Raw genomic sequence first — 19802 nt, forward strand, 5'->3', positions numbered from 1 at the left:
TCCTCGGTTCTATAATTACCCTTTTTGGAACACCATGTATTATTCGTCGAAACTACTACATCCGCAAAACGATGCCATTGCAATAAGAGGAACAAATAACGGACCCTCTAAAAATACTCCAAGAACTATACACGAAAACCAGAGAGTGTAGGTTCTGGAGAACTCGAGAGTAAAAAGACAATGGAAGCTGATAGTTCGGAGAACAGCTTGCTCGGGCCAATCGGGAACTTCTGTTCTTTTAACTATAGCAGAACGAGCCTTCGCGTTTCCCGCGTGTTCGTAAGAGAAAAAGCAAGCGCTAAGCCTTGGTAAGAATCATGTCCTAGGACAGCGCGCCAGTAATTTAGTAGTTACTCGAAAGAGCCGCTCGTTGTCGTATAACGAAGATGGATGGCCAACTGCAGCGCGCGCAAAAATATCAGGACCCTATCCGACTCATCCTTCTCTTTACCAGAGTTGCCTTTTTGGTGAAACAAGAACAATACTTTGGGTGAGCTCTCAATGTATGTTGAAAATAAAATACAAGAAAAACAGCAACAACAACATCCCCGTATATTTTGTAACATGCCGCAAAATGGGTTTGAGATGGTTATACAACAAGTATCATGGATCTTATAAATGTTCCCTGTATAGAGGATTGGAAAACTAGGTACTTTAGTATTTGGAACAACAACGCTATTGCATTGCCAGGAATAAATATATTTCTCCTACAGGGAATCTTTAACTAGACATTTTTTAGCCTTTCTGCTTGAACTAAAGGGAAGGACGTGTAGAAACTGTCACCCCTGAGTTCATGCATAATATTTGAACTTAGAAACCACGTAATATTGACGTTGCTAGCGACTCGTGTCAAGACTCCCGCAACCTATAAGCGCCAACCCAAATATAAAAAAATACTCTTTGCGTGTTTAGAACGAGTAAACCTACGTATTTGAATAGCCTGTGAAACACGAGGAAGGAGGAGTAGGCTGATCAATATAGTTTTAAGTCCTTCCCTTACCTTCAATCAGATATTAGTGTGGGGGTCTGTGTCCTCTCAAATTTTCAAGTAGAAGGAAGCTATGTATTTCTGGTACTGTATAAAACTTTGGGACGTACAAAATTAGGATTTGTACTTTCCTGGAATATCAAGGTCACTTTCAAGAAATTAATTATTTTCAAAGTACAATGCTTGAAGGTAGGCCAGCGAGATTGTTAGTAAATAATGTATTCCCCTAAGTTCACTGCATAATTTATGCTAATTAGGTGTCAGAAATCATTTCTTCTGCGCTTATTGTTTTCTTTAGAATTACAAAGTCCATAATTAAACTCACAAACTCATCAAAGTCTTATTTGACGATATATTTTAAATCGAAACTAATCGACTAGCCCTGATCTATATAATGTCAAAAAAACCTGAAAGTAAAACAAGAAAAATTCTAAGGGATAAATTTATTTCAACTTTGAAAACAGCTCAGTGGTCTTTATATTCTCAAGGGTTTCCGACCAGAGCTCGCTTCCGAAAATTTTCTATCTATATATATTGTTTCCGTATGTTTCTTTTTTTGTGTCGTGTCGCCCGCGGTGTTTGACCAATGTCTTATACACTACTTGGGAAACTTTTTCGTTGTGGTTTTCAAACGTTTTCCCCACGTTATACGGAAGCCTGAAAGACTTAAAAGAAATATCCGATTTTGTCTCGCTCGGGACCAATTGTTGTCCTCGTTTTCTTTTATAGTTATACGTGATCCGATCGTTTGATTCGACTTTTTATTGTTCATCTTCTTTTTCGTTTGCGAAAGGAAGATATTTTATAACCTTTTCTTTTATTTTTCTGGGATATTTTCGATATTGGACGGTTAAGCAAACTGTGTCTTTCGATTTTCTGATACGTTTTGGCCCTTTTTAATTGTAGAAGGGTCTATTTTATATACAGGGTGTTTCTGAAAAGTCCATCACAAATTAAGGGGCGTGTTTATGGGACCAAACTGAGCGGAAAGTACCAAAGAACATGGGGTGTACAACATTTTGTTACGGAGATATGGCCTTCCAAACATTCGCCCCTAAAACAAGGAAATATCCAAAAATGAGGAGTAACACTTAAGACCGACTAACCAGCTTGTTTAAAATTACTAGACAATTTCAATAGCCTTTAATCGAACAATTGATTTCTACCTTTACTAATCAGAAGCGTATAAATGAGTAGAAGTATGCCTACGGTGGTAATGTAAAATTAATCCCAAGTGACATGATGTTTCAAGATCTTCCCAGCACCAAGTAAAATGGTTCTGATTGAAGGGACTTTTATTAGCACAGCGTAAACAACGTTATTTTCAGGAATTAGTCCAAATGTCCACGGGCGGCATTACAAAAACGAGGCAGTCTTTCGAATGATACTTGGATATGTTGGAAGATCCCTGGCTTGTTCCTGATGTCTCAAAACGTAACAAGCTACGCAAGTCTTCATCATCACGGACAACACTCTTGTACGTAAGGTATGACCTTGAGAAAACCTAAAAGATAGACATCTCCAATTAAGGGGCGTGTTGTTTGTTTCCAACAGAGTAAACTCGCCCAGAGAACAATTACAATGCAGAGCCAGGTTTCGGCGTTAATGGCCCACAAAGGTGGTCCCAAAAACAAGAACAAACTTTAATTTGTTTCGTTCAGTAAGTGTTTCATGTGTCATAGATAAAACGCCATGATTAATGCACGAAGAAAATGAATTTATTGACAAGTTTTAACATTTAATTGCAACTAGTTACAAAAATTGTTCAAAGTGTTCACCACCCGCGTTAAGGCACACATTAGCACGTCTTACAAATGATTCCCTTACACGTTGAAAAATGCCTGGAGTTTCGCGAATTGTTTGACAGCCGTGAATTATTCGTCGACGTAGCTCTTCAACATCGGGCACTTCAGTCTGATAAACTAAGTCTTTCAGGTGGCCCCAAAGAAAGAAATCACAAGGGTTCAGATCGGGTGATCGAGCAGGCCACTCCACAGGTCCACCTCGACCTAACCACCGCAAAGGGAAGGTCGCGTTAAGATAATTTCGGACCGCGATGCTGAAATGTGGTGGTGCACCATCGTGCATGAACCACATTCTGTTTACCAAACCTAAGGGTACGTCTTCGAGTAGTTCCGGTAAATCGTCCCGTAAGAACTGCAAGTAAGCCACACCGTTTAACCTGGGCTCTAGGAAATATGGCCCAATGAAATTGTCACCCACAATACCACACCACACGTTTAAACTGAATTGTACTTGGTGACTTCTAACGCAAGTTGCGTGGGGGTTTTGCTGGGACCATTGATGTTTATTATGTAAGTTAATAATACCATCCCGTGAAAAGTTAGCTTCGTCAGTAACCAACAAATCCCGTGGGAAATCGATATCGTTTACTTTAGCCAGAAACCACTGACAAAACGCCGTGCGTCGCGGGTAGTCCGCTGGATTCAAACCTTGAACTTTTTGAAAATGGAAAGGATGAAACTGGTGGCTTCTGAGGATTTTCCACACGAGCGTGTGGTTTACGCCTAATCGGCGACCAACTTGGCGGGTACTTGATTCAGGCTCGTCCTCGAAAATGGTGAGAACTTCGTCTTCTACGGCCTCTGGGATGGCTCTCGCTCTAGGTTGAGGTCCAGCCGGTTGGATTCGTCCATCTTGCCTCAAACGTCTGTCCACAGCCTCGAACGTCAGTCGATTTGGTAGTCGCCTCTGCGGAAATCTTTCCTGATACAAGCGTACAGCTGCAGCGGCATTCCCCTCGGCTAGTCCATACATTAGGTGCATATCCGCATATTCGGCATTTGTGAAGAAAGGCATTGTAACAGACTTCGTTGAATTATGAGTTTAATAAAACAAACACATGTACGTGAAACCTCTTTTATTCCTTTCTTAAAAAACATAGTGCTCTGTTTTAGTGCTCTGTTTTTTAAGAATAGGCGAAGTTCTCACTATTTTCGAGGACGATCCAAAAACAAGCAGCCGCCAATTGGGTTGCTGATTAAGAAAAAACCACACGCAACTTGCGTTAGAATTCACAAAGTACAATTCAGCTTAAACGTGTGGTGTAGTATTGTGGGTGACAATTTAATTGGGCCATATTTCCTAGAGCCCAGGTTAAACGGTGTGGCTTACTTGTAGTTCTTACGGGACGATTTACCAGAACTACTCGAAGACGTACCCTTAGGTTTAATAAACAGAATGTGGTTCATGCACGATGGTGCACCACCACATTTCAGCATCGCGGTCCGAAAACTTGTCAATAAATACATTTTCTTTGTGCATTAATCATGGCGTTTTATCTATGACACATGAAATACTTACTGAACGAAACAAATTAAAGTTTGTTCTTTTGTTTGGGACCACCTTTGTGCGCCATTAACGCCGAAACGTGGCTCTGCATTGTAATTGTTCTCAGGGCGAGTTTACTCTGTTTGAAACAAACAACACGCCCCTTAATTGGAGATGGGTTTTTCAAATACATTCGAGATGTCTATCTTTTAGGTTTTCTCAAGGTCATACCTAACGTACAAGAGTGTTGTCCGTGATGATGAAGACTTGCGTAGCTTGTTACGTTTTGAGACATCAGGAACAAGCCAGGGATCTTCCAACATATCCAAGTATCATTCGAAAGACTGCCTCGTTTTTGTAATGCCGCCCGTGGACATTTGGACTAATTCCTGAAAATAACGTTGTTTACGCTGTGCTAATAAAAGTCCCTTCAATCAGAACCATTTTACTTGGTGCTGGGAAGATCTTGAAACATCATGTCACTTGGGATTAATTTTACATTACCACCGTAGGCATACTTCTACTCATTTATACGCTTCTGATTAGTAAAGGTAGAAATCAATTGTTCGATTAAAGGCTATTGAAATTGTCTAGTAATTTTAAACAAGCTGGTTAGTCGGTCTTAAGTGTTACTCCTCATTTTTGGATATTTCCTTGTTTTAGGGGCGAATGTTTGGAAGGCCATATCTCCGTAACAAAATGTTGTACACCCCATGTTCTTTGGTACTTTCCGCTCAGTTTGGTCCCATAAACACGCCCCTTAATTTGTGATGGACTTTTCAGAAACACCCTGTATATATAACCATATCCGTAACCCTAAAGTACTCTGATATAGGGAAAACGTGAAAGAGGCGGGACTTCAGAAGGCTCCTCCCATTTACATCTACATGGTGGAGGATTTTGTAAAGTAGAAGGCTCGTGAGGGAGTAAATATGATTGGGTAAGCGGAGCTCTGACGTTTGGTAGGAGGGGTTTATCCCGTATTGCTGCTACCCTACAGTATCGCCGGCATGCCAGGCAAAATTACATCTTTGTTTGAAAGTTGAGTTTCTCCCAGCTCCTAAACATTACGCAATTATAAATCCATCTTCTAGCCTACTTAAACTCCCTAACGTACCCATAATAGGTTTTCTACACTGCTATATTAAGGAAGATGTTTTTGTTTTGGGGAAAGTTGCTAAGGCGACAGGTGTTTTGGTCACTAAGGTCCGAAGGAAATGAGACTCTTCCTTCTTGACCCCCTTAAATTGAGACAATAAATGGCGCGTCGTTTCGGAGATTTATCGCTGTTTACTTCATATATGGTTTTCTATCATATTTAGAAAGAAAAACCCCCATATCAAATATGTACCTGTATTGGCACAGTATAAATGCGCATAGAGTAATAGAATCATCTACGACTATAGCCCAAAAGATCCAACTACTTTCAAGCCATTAAAATATTCGGGTACTCTTTTAACATCACCACTGGAACTATATTTTAAAATACTCCAACAAGATATTTAATGGTCGATTCTCGTTTCTAAACCAACGAACGAATCTGTATTTGGTTTAAATATTTCATGGGGGGTTTTCGTGATTTCCCGACTTGGAGTTCGGGCAAATGATATTCCAATTAAAGAGAGGACATTTCAGTGTCGGGGTTAGGTTGACAGGACCAAGGCGTTCCGACTCTCGATTTTAAATTAGCCTCCTTATCTTCGCCTGTACCTTCATCGAGCTAGCTTGTGTTTTACAGCCGTCGCTATCGACATAAACTCCATTGGGGTTGGTTCATAGGACAGTAGTATAGTATTTGTATTCAATGATTGGGTGAAGTGTACATGGGTCACGGTGGTCAGAAATATATACGCACGAACTTTGAACTTTGGGAAGTCCCAATTTTGTCATATTTAAAAGTTAATCGAAGTTCTATGTATGGAAATTAGCCAATGAGAATTCGTAGGGCAGTAGTATTGTATGTAACATTCCATATGTCTTCAATGATTGGGTGATGTGTACATGGGTCACGGTGGTCAGAAATATATACGCGCGAACTTGTCCCAATTTTGCCATATTTAAAAGTTAATCAAAGTTCTATGTATGGAAATTAGCCAATGAGAATTGATGAAACGTGTTAGTAGGTTTTTGTTTTGACCAAGGCTTACCAATTCACCGTTCCTTTAAAGTTAAACATATCGTGAACGTCAAAAATGGATCGGTGATGAATAAAATGGACTGTAAAAACAAAATGAGTAGCGACGTGGGTATAGCTTAAATATATTTTTTTCGCTTCATCACGTAACGTAAGTTGAAGCAATCTTGGGAAGGTGTTTCACCGTGGCGTGGGCGCGCTGAAGAGCTCGATCTATTTACGCTATTGATTGAGGAATGGCAAGTTCTCTCGGCACGCTGAGACAACAGCTGGTTTCAAACCATCATCTCTGTATAGTTTCCTGGGCCACTAAGGGATACGCTTCAACCACGCGCGCTACCATTAAAATACATTGGAAAGGCAATTCTTGGAATGTGGGCCATACTCTCCTTGACTGCATGCTTGTAGTATACTGGTCCTCCGTTCCGATCCTATAAGATATTTCCTTGTCCGATTGTATCTTGTTCGCACTTTGATAATTTTCAGAAGGCATTTATTAATAAGCTCGCAAATTGAAGATAAGTCGAAAGCTTTCTGGTTACTACCGTATAGACTTCCTCCTCTTACAGCTTGAATAGGTGATGATAGTTCACTGACGCTGTTTAACCCATAAATCTCAACATGGTTTTAATCATACAAACTGAAGACTTTAAACCTATTGTTAATACCTTTTCCAATTACCGGTTCGTGCATAGCTTTGACGATTTTGCATTTGTATTCAACAGGAAATAGACATTAGTTTAACGCTTTATGTTACCAGAATGGGACACTGTATCCTCTTAATACATTAGTTATGTAACATGATTCTTCCTAGGTTCAAGCACCTTTTAGTTTGCTCTCCTGTTCATCAAACTTCAGATGGGCATTGCACCGTGGTAGGGTGAATTCTATAACTGTTTGGTATGTACTAAATCCTCAGCAATCAACCCATAAACCTTGAATGTCTTGACGTGGGACAAAATCCACAAGCGCGCCTTGGTAAATAGTTAAGTGCTAATAGAGTAATGATGAGGGAACTATTTATCGCGTATGTGATTCGGTTTAGTAACCTTGCTCCAAATGTAAAATGATGTTGGGAAGAATCACGTTACAATTATCCCGGTTTGTGGTACACTCTTCTAAAAGGGAATTAATATGTACTTCTGATACTACCCAATTCTTGAAGTCACAAAACATGTTCGCAAAGTTCATGACCTCTGCATACGTATGTTTGTTTATAAGTTGATTGGTGCGAACTAGGATTTAGACAAAGTCAATTCTCTGACCCGTTACGCCAGCCATTCCCGATACATATTAACGGATATAGATTTTCGCCGTTAAGTTGGTCGACTGGAGAAAAGTTGGTTGGTTGGGTTGGGTTGGACTTAGAAAGCGAGTGAGGTTCGAGAGAGTGAAATCCAAGCTACTGTCTGTCTTCTCATTTCGATTGCGGAAGCATTATCGATTCCTAATTAGGCTGTATTGCCAATCTGTTTAGACGTATGAAATCTTTAGTAGATAATATCCACTTGCTCCCGAAGCTAACTACTATAGACGTTTCTCAAAGCTTACTGTGGAACGCAAGATTAGTAGATATCCTGATGCGAGGATTGCGGAATCCAGTAACAAGTGTAAATATTTTTTATACGCGGTTAGGCTTATATTATTTGTCGTAAAAATTATAATTTGATTAGCTTTTAATGTTTTAGTGATATGAAACCTTTTTCAGAGTGTAGATATGTGTTTCTGACTTTATAACTCTTGTAAAATCTCAAGAAATGAAGTCTAAATTTGGAATAACGTTTCTTTATAATATGGAGCGACGTTGTGGCAATTTGGGTTTCAATCGTACGCCATCTTGAAAAATGGGACCATTTTGGTTCACCTTTCATTTCCGGTTGTCTCTGATTGGTTGTCATTTACAATCGTGACGTCATAAAGGAAGTTAACCCTTTTGATAATAGCCCTTTTCGAAACTATTTTCTCTGCCCCAAACTGTCCGAAGAAATTATTAGGAATTGCACTTCGGCAACCTCTTCCTTGTTCTCCAATCCTTGCTCCATTTGTTCTCACGGGTCTTACGCAGTTGCGTATATAGTTTCGATACGGTTCCTAATCCTCGGAACTGGACGTATATATATTCAGATCGGGAATTTCTCGACTAAGTTTGTCCCCATCTCTACCCCTCTTTCGTCCCCCTCCTCTCATTAGTGGAATCACTAACCTTGTTGCTTATATTCGGTACTAATTACCAGTCGAGTGATAATTAAATGGAGGCCCCCATTAACGAAAGAGCCCATTTCCATACATGCATATATTTAATCATTTCCGTTTATAGACACACCGGACACTTTTAATTCTTAAACATGCTAGACAATTTTCATAATTAATTGAATTATACTTAGTTGTTCATCTAAATATATATTAAGATATATTTATACACTTCTACCCATTTAGACAAAGGTTCAATAACGTTCATAGAAAAAAACGTCGTGGGTTGTTTGCTGGGGATTTAGTACCAACAGGGATATATTTAATTATAGAAGTAGGAATGGAGAACAGAGTAATGTGGGCGCGCGTCAAAGTCCCGGACCCCCTTCCACGGGACGAAGGGGTATGAAAGAAGAGGCGGGTCATAGCGACAGAGGTAAAAAGAAATACGTATTTTTCGCCGTCCCCGTCAGCAACGTCATCAAAACGTAGTTTAAGTGAGCCAATGAGATAATTTAAAGTGTTGGAGGGAGGGGCTCTACACTGGGGTATGAGTCGGACTGAAGTAAATATTCACCGTTCTCCATGGTACCAAACAGTTATAGAATTCATAACAGCACGGTTCGATGCCCATCTGAAATTTCATGAGCATGAGAGCAAACAAAAAGGTGCATGAGCCTGGGAAGAATCATGTTAAATAACTAAAGTATTGAGAGGATTCAGAGTGTCATCCCTCTTCTGTTATCTCCTTCTGGTTTAGCGCAAAGAACACGCCCTTTAATTTATGGCAGAGTTATCAGAAATACCCTGAATAAATAATTCTGGCGGTAAGAATTCTAATCATTTAGACGCGCATTTTGGTGGTGTTACAAATTGCGTTTAAATCCTTTCTACCCACCATTGTTATATTGGTGTTAATAAAGGAATATAACGAAGGGTGTAAAGGAATCTTTCTAGGGCGAGACTAGCGCCTTATAATCACACTCTTAATCGCTTCGGAACACGATTAGCAATTAACGTCGATAAATATAGATTATCTAAACAGCTCTCGCTGTGTACGAAAATGCATGCTGCTCCCCTTTAAGTTTTAGGCTACGATCCTCTAGACGATATAGGTGGGGGGTTAATTTCTTGGGGGCGAAATCAATAATCGTTTCGTTGTATCGAAACGCTTGGTGGGGAAGGAGAGAGAGAGGGGAGTGGAAAGGTCATGAAATAGGGGTCACAGCGAAAATTGGTTGGTTTATTGGAAACTTTCTTGAAGCGTTAAGCATTTTGTAATTTGATCCAAACTAATTTTTATTTATTAATTAGATTTTACGCGTTGATTATTTATGATTGGGATATAAGCTATTAATCATTTTGCGTCCAAGGATGTTATGTTGTGTAAGGAATGAATAATTATAATTTTAATAATTTGATAACGTCATGAAATGTATTTTATCAATGTCAACTCCCGACTATAGAGCTATTTCAGTGGGGGAAAAATTTCGTCTGCTACGAAAATTGGGCCTGCCTTTGAGTGTAGAGGGCGGCCATTTTGTGAGGGTTTCTCTATGGGCAAATAGCATTGGTGACGTAGCCATTACCCCCTCTGAAATAGCTCTATAGGACATTAGAAATTTTGCAGTCAGAAACTAATTAAACACTGGTTGAAATGTTTGGAATGTTACCATCGCGTGGGGGGAAGTAAAGGATCTGTTTTTACTAAGGTATATCAAGGTCTATTTCAATAAATTAATTAATTTGAAAGTATTCTGTTTAAAGGTAGGCGTGAAGGGGGAAGTAAACAACGTATTCCTCTTAGCTCGCTTCATGATTAATGCTAATTTGGTTGCCAAAAATAATATGATAATAATACCTCCAAGAATCCTTAAACTTTTCATATCAGTAAGGCATGATCGAGTGAGCTATGGCTAAAGAAAAGGCGCTAATAAGGTGGTGCCATCTCGACACTGCCCGACGAAACTGAAAATTTTCAAAACATTACCGGCGGATCTTTTACGTAGTCGTTGACACGTGCCATGTTCACACTTACATGAGAAACAGGTTCGAAGCGATTCAAAACGCTTGCAAAGTTAAGTGTGAACAAAACTGATATTCGAGTAGCTAATTACAAACGCGGTTTCTTGAAGTTTCTTCGCGAACCAACTTGAAGCGGCTTTGGAAGCTATTTTATAGTTTTCAGGGGTATTCTACACTGGTACTTATATTTGTACGTGTACTGGTACTTTTATTTGTACGTGTACTGGTACTTGTATTTGTACGTGTACTGGTACTTGTATTTGTACGTGTACTGGTACTTGTATTTGTACGTGTACTGGTACTTGTATTTGTACGTGTACTGGTACTTGTATTTGTACGTGTACTGGTACTTGTATTTGTACGTGTACTGGTACTTGTATTTGTACGTGTACTGGTACTTGTATTTGTACGTGTACTGGTACTTGTATTTGTACGTGTACTGGTACTTGTATTTGTACGTGTACTGGTACTTGTATTTGTACGTGTACTGGTACTTGTATTTGTACGTGTACTGGTACTTGTATTTGTACGTGTACTGGTACTTGTATTTGTACGTGTACTGGTACTTGGGCTGGTGCTTGGGCTGGTGCTTCCTCTACAAGTTTTTGCACCTCGAAACTAAATCTCTTCAAAATAATTAATTTCGGAAAATGAAATTGTTCTTGAAAAAGCGTTGATATGTAATTTTTTCATTAATTTGGATGGAATAGATCGATTAACAGTAAAATCAGTTGATTGAATTAAATCGTGATTAAGGATTAAATAAATATAAATAATTCAAGAAAAATTGCAATATCTGAAACGTGCACTCATTTGGTAAGGTTATTTTCACCGGGCCTTAGCAGAAAACACCAACAGAAGCGTCTTAATGCGTGAACCGAGGCTGCTGAAATCGCTTCGAACTAATAATAAAGTCTGTTTCAAAACTAGTTGTGCAAACGAGTTGTCAACCGACTCCTGTGCAAGTGTGAACATAGCATGATTAAACAAGCAAAGCGACTTCACCGACGTAAGCGTAAGATTTTAGTGTAGTCTGAATGGATATTTATTCTCGTTAGAAATACAAACTTCATAATAAAATGCAACGAAATTGATAACGCGTGAAAGTAATTGTATTCTACATATAATGTACACGGAACACGGAATGATCCTTTAATCGAACCGGAAAATAGTTTGGTACATGTCTTATTATCTTGGCTATTTTAAACGAAGCTTGCCTCTCAAAATGCTAATTGCAGAATTTGGGTTCGGGGTGATCGTTAGACTATGAAATCTATTCCTAATAGGAAAGCGGCTTGTTCCCTCATAGCCAAATCGATTTTTCCCTGAGTTCTCTCCTTTTCAGATTAAAACTTCTAAGGTCCGACAACTCTTCGGGGGATATAGCTACGTCCAACACGCTATACAGATAAGATTCAATTACGGAAATATGTAATAATCTATATCTATATAAATCAAAGTCCTGACTGACTGACTGACTGACTGACTGACTGACAGACTGACAGATAATCAACGCCCAGCCCAAACCGCTTGCCCTAGAAGGCTGAAAATTTGCAGGAACGTTACTCATAAGTAGTAGGCGCGTACTAAGAAAGATTTTTCCAATCCGCCGCCATCTTAAAAAATGGCGCCCAGAAATGTAAAAAATCTTCTCTATGCAATTAAGTACGCGCGTTTCAACCGATTTCACAAATATTTAGTACACTGGTTTGCTTTAACCTTAAGACGGGGTGAATGGTCTTTCGGGTTCGATTTTTCGCCATCTTTTAAAATGGCGCCCAGAAATGTAAAAAATATTCTCTATGCAATAAAGTCCGCGCGTTCCAACCGATTTCACAAATATTTAGTACAATGGTTTCCTTAAACCTATAGACGGGCTGAATGTGGTATTTTGGGTTCGATTTGTTGCCATCTTTTTAAATGGCGGCCAAAAACTTAAAAACCCTTAATGTCCGCCTGAAAAGTAATAAAAAATATCCCGACGGGCTGACGGACTGTGCCGAGTGCATTCGCTTCTAGGGTGCCACAAAAATATTAGTCATCAGTAAAATCTACACATTCTTTATATCATTTTAGATGGAAGTTCTTATTACACGCGAGCGACGCCGCGGGTAACGGCTAGTTATTATATAATTCTGATGGCAAAGGTATGTATTAACCTACTTGGTTAAAACATACGGAAGTCATGCATGCCTTCAAGATATTTTGGTTAATTTTTCTTTAGCAGACGAATTTTCGCTATGAAGTATGATACCAGAGAATAAAACTATGTTCAAATATTTTTAATAACATGAACCAGCTTAAAGCTAGAATCGTTGTTGTGTAGCCAAGTCCTGACTGACAGACTGACTGATAATCAACGCCCAGCCCAAACCGCTTGCCCTAGAAGGCTGAAAATTTGCAGGAACGTTACTCGTAAGTAGTAGGCGCGTACTAAGAAATAGTTTTTTCAATCCGCCGCCATATTAAATGGCCCAGAAATGTAAAAAAATCTTCTCTATGTAACAAAGTCCGCGCGTTTCAACCAATTTCACAAATATTTAGTACACTGGTTTCCTTTAACCTATAGACGGGCTGAATGGTCATTTGGGTTCGATTTGTCGGCATCTTTTTAAATGGCGGCCAGAAATTTAAAAACCCTTCTTTATGGAATAATGTCGGCATGAAAAGTAATAAAAAATGTCCCGACGGGCAACGCCGAGTGCTTTCGCTCCTAGGGTGCTACAAAAATATTAGTATTCAGGAAAATCTACCCAATCTTTATATCATTTTGATGGAAGTTCTTATTGCACGCGAGCGACGCCACGGGTAACAGCTAGTTGTGTCTAAAGATGAAGTATTTTCTCTGGGAAAACTTCTGCAAGAAACTGAACTAATTAATTCATATTAGAATAATCTTAAAGTTAAGTCAGTTAATTGAATTTGAAACTTTTCGCAAAACTTAAGGTTAATATAATATTTAACCAAACACTGTAAAAGCAATTATCTCTCAGGAATCCATTTGGAGCTATTTGTACTTTATGGAAACGTATAAGCAGAAGTAAGATGAGACTAGAAGTAAAGAGCTCTAGCATTGGTAGTAGATCTGGCACCAGTGAACAAATTTGAGGATTTTATGCCGCTTCCATCGCGCCTACGCTAGAGAGAAAAAATTGATAGAGTTCCAAAACATTTTCTACCCCCTTCCCCTCAACCTGAAGCCGCGGAACACGGACGCGGGTGCTTGAATCTAGTTCGGCTGTCTACCGCCATGAGCGTCTCACGTTTTGGAGGGAAAATTCAGAAACCGCTACCAGAGGGCCAACCGTTGGTGTGTTATCAAGAATATTTACTTTCGCCAAGTGAAGAATTTGATTAGCTCAGTACTTTTAGTCTCCATTACTTCTGGTATAAGCTAAGAACCTGAAAGCGACAAACATTCTTTTAGCATACGAAACGTAAGAGAACTAAATGTTCAGGAAGATATCTCGAAATCGAATAAACTGCTTTGGAAAGTTTACACTGGGGACCTTCTAAAATCTCAAACCCTTACTATGCAAATGGTTAAAATTTTCTTATTTGCTGTTGACCTAGTTTCAATTTCATCGAATTAAAATTATATTTCTATGTAAGCGTCCTGGGATTTAAAGTTCACGCGCAAGCAGGCGCAGTTTCCTTTGCCTTTTGCATTAGGCCTAATAAGTTATCAGAAACCCTTAGTTCTCACTCAAGGGGCTAGAGAAATTTCCTACCCTCTATCTCAGCTTAAACTTCAGCGCAGGGTTGTCAGACCGTTTTTTGAGCTACGTTAGTCAAACTAAATTGGTATGGCTTTTCTCTCTGCTGTCGTTTGACTCACAAACGACCTGGCAACACTAAGTCATAAATATTTCGTAGAGGTTGATTATCTATAGTCCTGCCATAAGTGACGTAGCTAAGATGTAGACCGTGAAACTTATAAGAATTATATTTCATATGGACTTTAATGAGGAATTGGAAAACGAGACTAATTACGTAAATCTCGTAGAAATTTCTAGCAAATTAAAATAATACTCTCTTGGCGGGAATTTTAATTTAATTCTTTCTGTAGGGAAATTTGTTTTAATCTCAAACTTCCACCGCCGCTATACTTTTACTAATTTAATTAGGAAGAAAGCTTTTCCAACTTCTAATTCGCGATATTCCTCGATTAAGACTACAGAAAAAAAAGAGAGAGAAATAGTGTTAGTTATTTTGTTCTTTTTACGTGTGGTATTACCAAAAAGGTCACTTAATGGATTTTGGCGTTATCAGGAAACGAGTTTTTTTCTTGTTTTGTTTTGTTCAAAATGAGAGTTAGATGGTTCGAAAAAATACGATGAAAAATAACATAATATAAATAAGTTTAAAACAAAATGAGTCCCATAATTATTTTCTTCAACGCTCGGGTGTGCCTCGTGATTTTGTAGTCTGGACCAATGAGCGGACGCGCGGTTCGTTTCCGAGTTGCGCGGTAGAGATCTTTAAAACTTCCAACCAGACGGAGATCAACATATGTGCCCAGAGTACAAGCACTTAAATGGACACTGGCGACTTAAAATGGGTGAAGTGGCCACAAGGCCAGTAGACCCCCGAGCATTTAATTTTTAAACTATCCCAGGAACTTTTTAAGTGGACATTTGTCCAGGGCCACTATCTTATTTCTCAGCCTGCTCCCAACGCATTTTCGAGTTGCGCTGTAGAAATCTTAAAGTTCGCATTGCAATTCGGAGATGCGCAGTAGACATCTTAAAGCTGCTATTTCAATTCGGAAATGCGCAGTAGAAATCACAAAGTTCCCATTGCAATTAAGAGATGCGCAGTAGAAATCTTAAAGCTCCCACCATTGCAATTTGGAGATGCGCAGTAGAAATCTTAAAGCTCGTACCATTGCAATTTGGAGATGCGCAGTAGAAATCTTAAAGCTCCCACTATTGCAATTCGGAGATGCGCAGTAGAAATCTTAAAGCTCGTACCATTGCAATTTGGAGATGCGCAGTAGAAATCTTAAAGCTCGTACCATTGCAATTTGGAGATGCGCAGTAGAAATCTTAAAGCTCCCACCATTGCAATTCGGAGATGCGCAGTAGAAATCTTAAAGCTCCCACCATTGCAATTCGGAGATGCGCAGTAGAAATCTTAAAGCTCCCACCATTGCAATTTGGAGATGCGCAGTAGAAATCTTAAAGCTCCCACCATTGCAATTTGGAGATGCGCAGTAGAAATCTTAAAGCTCCCACCATTGCAATTTGGAGAAACGCAGTAAAAATCTTAAAGCTCCCACCATTGCAATTTGGAGATGCGCAGTTGAGGTAGCCTCTATTAAACCAATTTGCGACTGCTGTCCAATTTATTAAGTACTAAGATCTAGTTTCGAAGCGTTGTACTTGTTCTTTTCATACTACTTTTGTTAATCCGCTTGTATTAAGTTAATAAGTCGTAATTATTTCCGTTACAGACCGAGTGTAATTTGGTATTGTTTTTCTTTCTCGCTTAATGATAAGAGGGTCGCCTATTAATGATTGTACTTGCAAAGCCCCTAGAGAAAGCCATTCTTGTATGTAATATTAATTTTCGAGTAAATACTAGCTAATTGTTTTTATGACGCTAGATCCTTTGTGCCAATCCCTTTGATCTCTACCTCCGCTTTCACTTATAACAGCGTTACATTGTATCTAACCCTTTATTTCATTCAAAGTTAAGTGGTTTCGGAATTATATAAGGAGACTAAAGTTCTTATCAAGTTATCTCACGTAGCTAATTGGCCCGCTTGAATTGGACTATCTTTTTTTGCCTGTTGTTTTTGTTGTAGGTTGCGCAACGTTGGGCACTTATTCATACTTGAATATATTAAAGGACCCTTACTTGGTTATCATTTGTATATATACATAAAATAGTAGTAGCGATTTATTTGATATTTATGCTACACTGAGTATAATTGGAAAGTTTTAATGGGTCAATCGTTTCGACCAATTAACCATGGAAATCTTTCACACCATGAAACTTTTATAACCACCGGGAACCTATTGTTTTAAATTAGTCAATTTTAATATCTTTCACCAGGTATATATGCAGCTAATAGGAATCTTATTGTAGTCATTTTCTCAACGTATCTAGGCGGATTTTTTGAAAGAGCTAGAGACTAATTATACCTCGCAATTTGTCCATCTCCTAGCGCGAGCACCTATCCCCGCGTTGCTACTAACCATTGAAATTACAGTTGAAAAGACGTCAGAATTATGCGGCATGACGTATTTACTCAAGCCGTCCCATAAAACCCGAGTAGAAATTAACATAGGAAATATGGGGGCGCAATCATTCCACGTAGCTGTATGAATTCCTCGTATTATGGACATTTGCTGATCAGAATAGATAATACGAATCTTACTATTGTAAGTTTCATAATAATGGGTAGTTATTCTACAACATTATAGATGGCACCACATTATTTTTCATAATGTTACACAGCGCGTTTGCGCAGAACTATAAGGATTTTTTTGTTGGTTATGTTCGAAGTCGTTTATCATCTGTTACGACCACTATTGTCGTTTGTGAATATTGTGAGTTACCGGTGCTTCTGTATGTCCGTAAATAAGTTTATGCTCAAAATGTTTTTTTCGTCTGCTGTCTTTTCCACGGACTTGATAAGACTAAAGAGGACTAGCAAAGACGAAATAATTTTTCTGAACAAATTTACACTTTAACTTCCCCGCCTACCATTTTAATAGTATATTTTGAAATTAAAGAATTAATTTCTTGAAAGTGACCTTGATATAACGGAAACAGAAAAATATAGACGCTTTAAGAGACCCATAGCTCACCTAGCTTTTAACAGTAAGTTCACTGAAATGAAATTTAGAAGATATACTAATCTTAATTTCGCTGAAATTGCATACCGTTACATTGCATACCGACATGTATATTTTTATGTCGTATGCAAGCACCCAGTTTTCCAATCCCCTATATATATGTTATCCATGCTGGACTCGTGCATCTTCTTCGAAAAACTAAAATAGTTCGTCCAAATGCGGACGGTGTTATGGGGGAACACCTTCAAGCTCTAATCAAAATATATGGTCCAGAAACACTTTTCGACTTCTAACATTATAAGGTACCTCAGTCTTATAGTATACGGCTAAAGATATAAATAATAAAAGGTTTACATTGGCCGGTAATGCCCAAGATTTTCCTCTTAGAATCCCAACATTTTTAGTCTTAGAGTTTAGTAGAAGTAAAGTAGGGGTCTGAGTATATGAAAGGCGGTTTAAATAACGTATCGCGTGCCTTCGTACGCGGTAGGAACTCATCTTGGATAAAAACTATAATTCGTCCCTTTAAGATGAGACTATATTCTTGGATAAATCAATGCACCCCTCTCAAAGAATGTAGGACCAAGAAAACAAGTTGGCTGAAAGCGTTTTAGAAGGTTCAGCGCGTTGAAACCGATATTGCAATTTAAGGCAAACTTAAGGACCAAGTTTTGGTGGCCTGGTAACTTTGAAGCCCTATCTAACGATGTGTTTTTAGAAAATTGTCTCCGTACACATCTGAAAATATCTATAGTTTCGATAGGGGAACCATAACCTGCTGAACCCTCAAAAAATGGTGGAAAACTATAACCGTTAGGGTCCAACTTTTTTTGTATATTGTAGACAATGGCCTTATTTTCTTCTCTATGGGGATATCGAGAGAAAGTGATATTGGCATGTGATATTAAATTTGGTCGTACTAGAAGTCGATAAAATAAAGATAAGAAGAACATACGTGATCTTCATAATTTTAGGGAGGTTAACGATGTGATAATGTTGTTAACGTTGTTTATTGATTTCTAAAATATTTTTTTTTAATTTATATGAAATTTAAAATTTGCTGTTGTAAAAAGTCCAATTTAAAAAATATATATACTTTTTGTGGAGGTTAAAGTTCATCCTTTTTCTGTGGCATGATTCAATATATATTTTTTGTGAACCTCAGAAGTAATAATTTTAGTTATAAAAACTTAATAACTGCGTCGTTTCATTTGAATTTTGGTGATTTAATGTTAAAGTAAAAAATTCCTCTAAATATATTTTCATATAGATAAAAAAATTAACGGGATTCACTGAAGAAACCAATCAAAATTCGTTTCGTGATGACGCCCCGTTTTTTATGTCAAAATAGGCTTATAGGGGAAATTTTTAATCCACTCCCCAAATTAAAATACCACCAAGTAAAAAACAAAGACCAAGGCTTAAGTTCTTCTGTCTACGAGTCGCCACTCCATCTAGTCCGGTAGTAGTCCCACCATTCCCACGTATCTATCGGTCGTATGTGTTTGTGTGTGTGAACAACTAATTTCTTGCCGTCGAAGGCCAAGTACAAAAGTTTTCGGTCGTTATTTTCGGTCAAGTTGGACCCTATGACTTAAAGACGTTTCTGAATCAGCTTGACATATAAGGAATGGCAGCTAGGCATTTTTTACAACGGAGCCCATTCTTCAAGTAAGGCACTTCTGCTTGTATATATTTTTTCCTAGGCCTTGTAATCATCGATAAGGAATCCTTTATTTTTGCGGAAAACAAAGAATCTTAAGGTCTTCCAATTCCGGTCAGCATAATTTATGAGCCGACGGAAATGATGTTCTTCTTTCCGCCAACCTTTTCTGCTTGTCGCGAACAAAAAAAACTATAAAGTACTAGGTTATTAATAACGGCATTACTTTCCGGAAATTTCCTTCATTTCTTTTATTTTTGGTTTTGGTAGGGCCTAATTACTTTAAATTTTTAAGAGATGTAGGCCTTCAATTAATTTTACTTCGGCGGCGAAAATGCGCGACAACACAGCGGAGAAATAGGTCTACTGATTTATACCAAAAACAAATAGAAATAAGAGAAAGTAAGGCAACTTTTGTAGACCGTTTTTCAAAAGGGGTAAGGCCGCAGTATCGTTTGCTAAGACAATTTATTCATATATCACTTAAGACTAGGCCTGTGCGAGTCCAGTTTTTTGGGGTTCGAGTCGAGTCTCGAGTCCTTAAACAAGCCCTTATAGAATCTCGAGTCGAGTCTTTTAATTGGTATCGAGTCCTCGAGTCCTCGAGTCCTTAAGTCAGCTTAAGAACTAGGTTTCAAGTCCAGTGTCGAGTCCTGATAAATTATATCAAGTCCCACTCGAGTCCAATTAAATTAATTCTATTAA

At 38.5% G+C, this 19802-nt stretch overlaps 1 protein-coding gene and 1 long non-coding RNA gene across 4 annotated transcripts in view; one reads left to right on the forward strand and one right to left on the reverse strand.

Annotated features, from left to right (window-relative positions):
- LOC149625181 (uncharacterized) overlaps window positions 1–12474 on the forward strand; it is a 44439-nt gene extending 31965 nt beyond the window's left edge. Inside the window, exon 2 of the long non-coding RNA XR_016374570.1 lies at window positions 11974–12474. This is a non-coding gene — a long non-coding RNA (uncharacterized LOC149625181). The remainder of the gene's footprint in view (window positions 1–11973) is intronic.
- The window catches only part of LOC149625180 (lachesin-like), a 164973-nt gene that overhangs the window by 100238 nt on the left and 44933 nt on the right, over window positions 1–19802 (reverse strand). The gene's annotated exons all lie outside the window — the stretch shown is intronic.

This window comes from Phalangium opilio, unplaced genomic scaffold (genome assembly GCF_054372755.1).
Source record: "Phalangium opilio isolate 3A_F unplaced genomic scaffold, DU_Popi_V2 ptg000105l_1, whole genome shotgun sequence".
NCBI lineage: Eukaryota > Metazoa > Arthropoda > Arachnida > Opiliones > Phalangiidae > Phalangium > Phalangium opilio.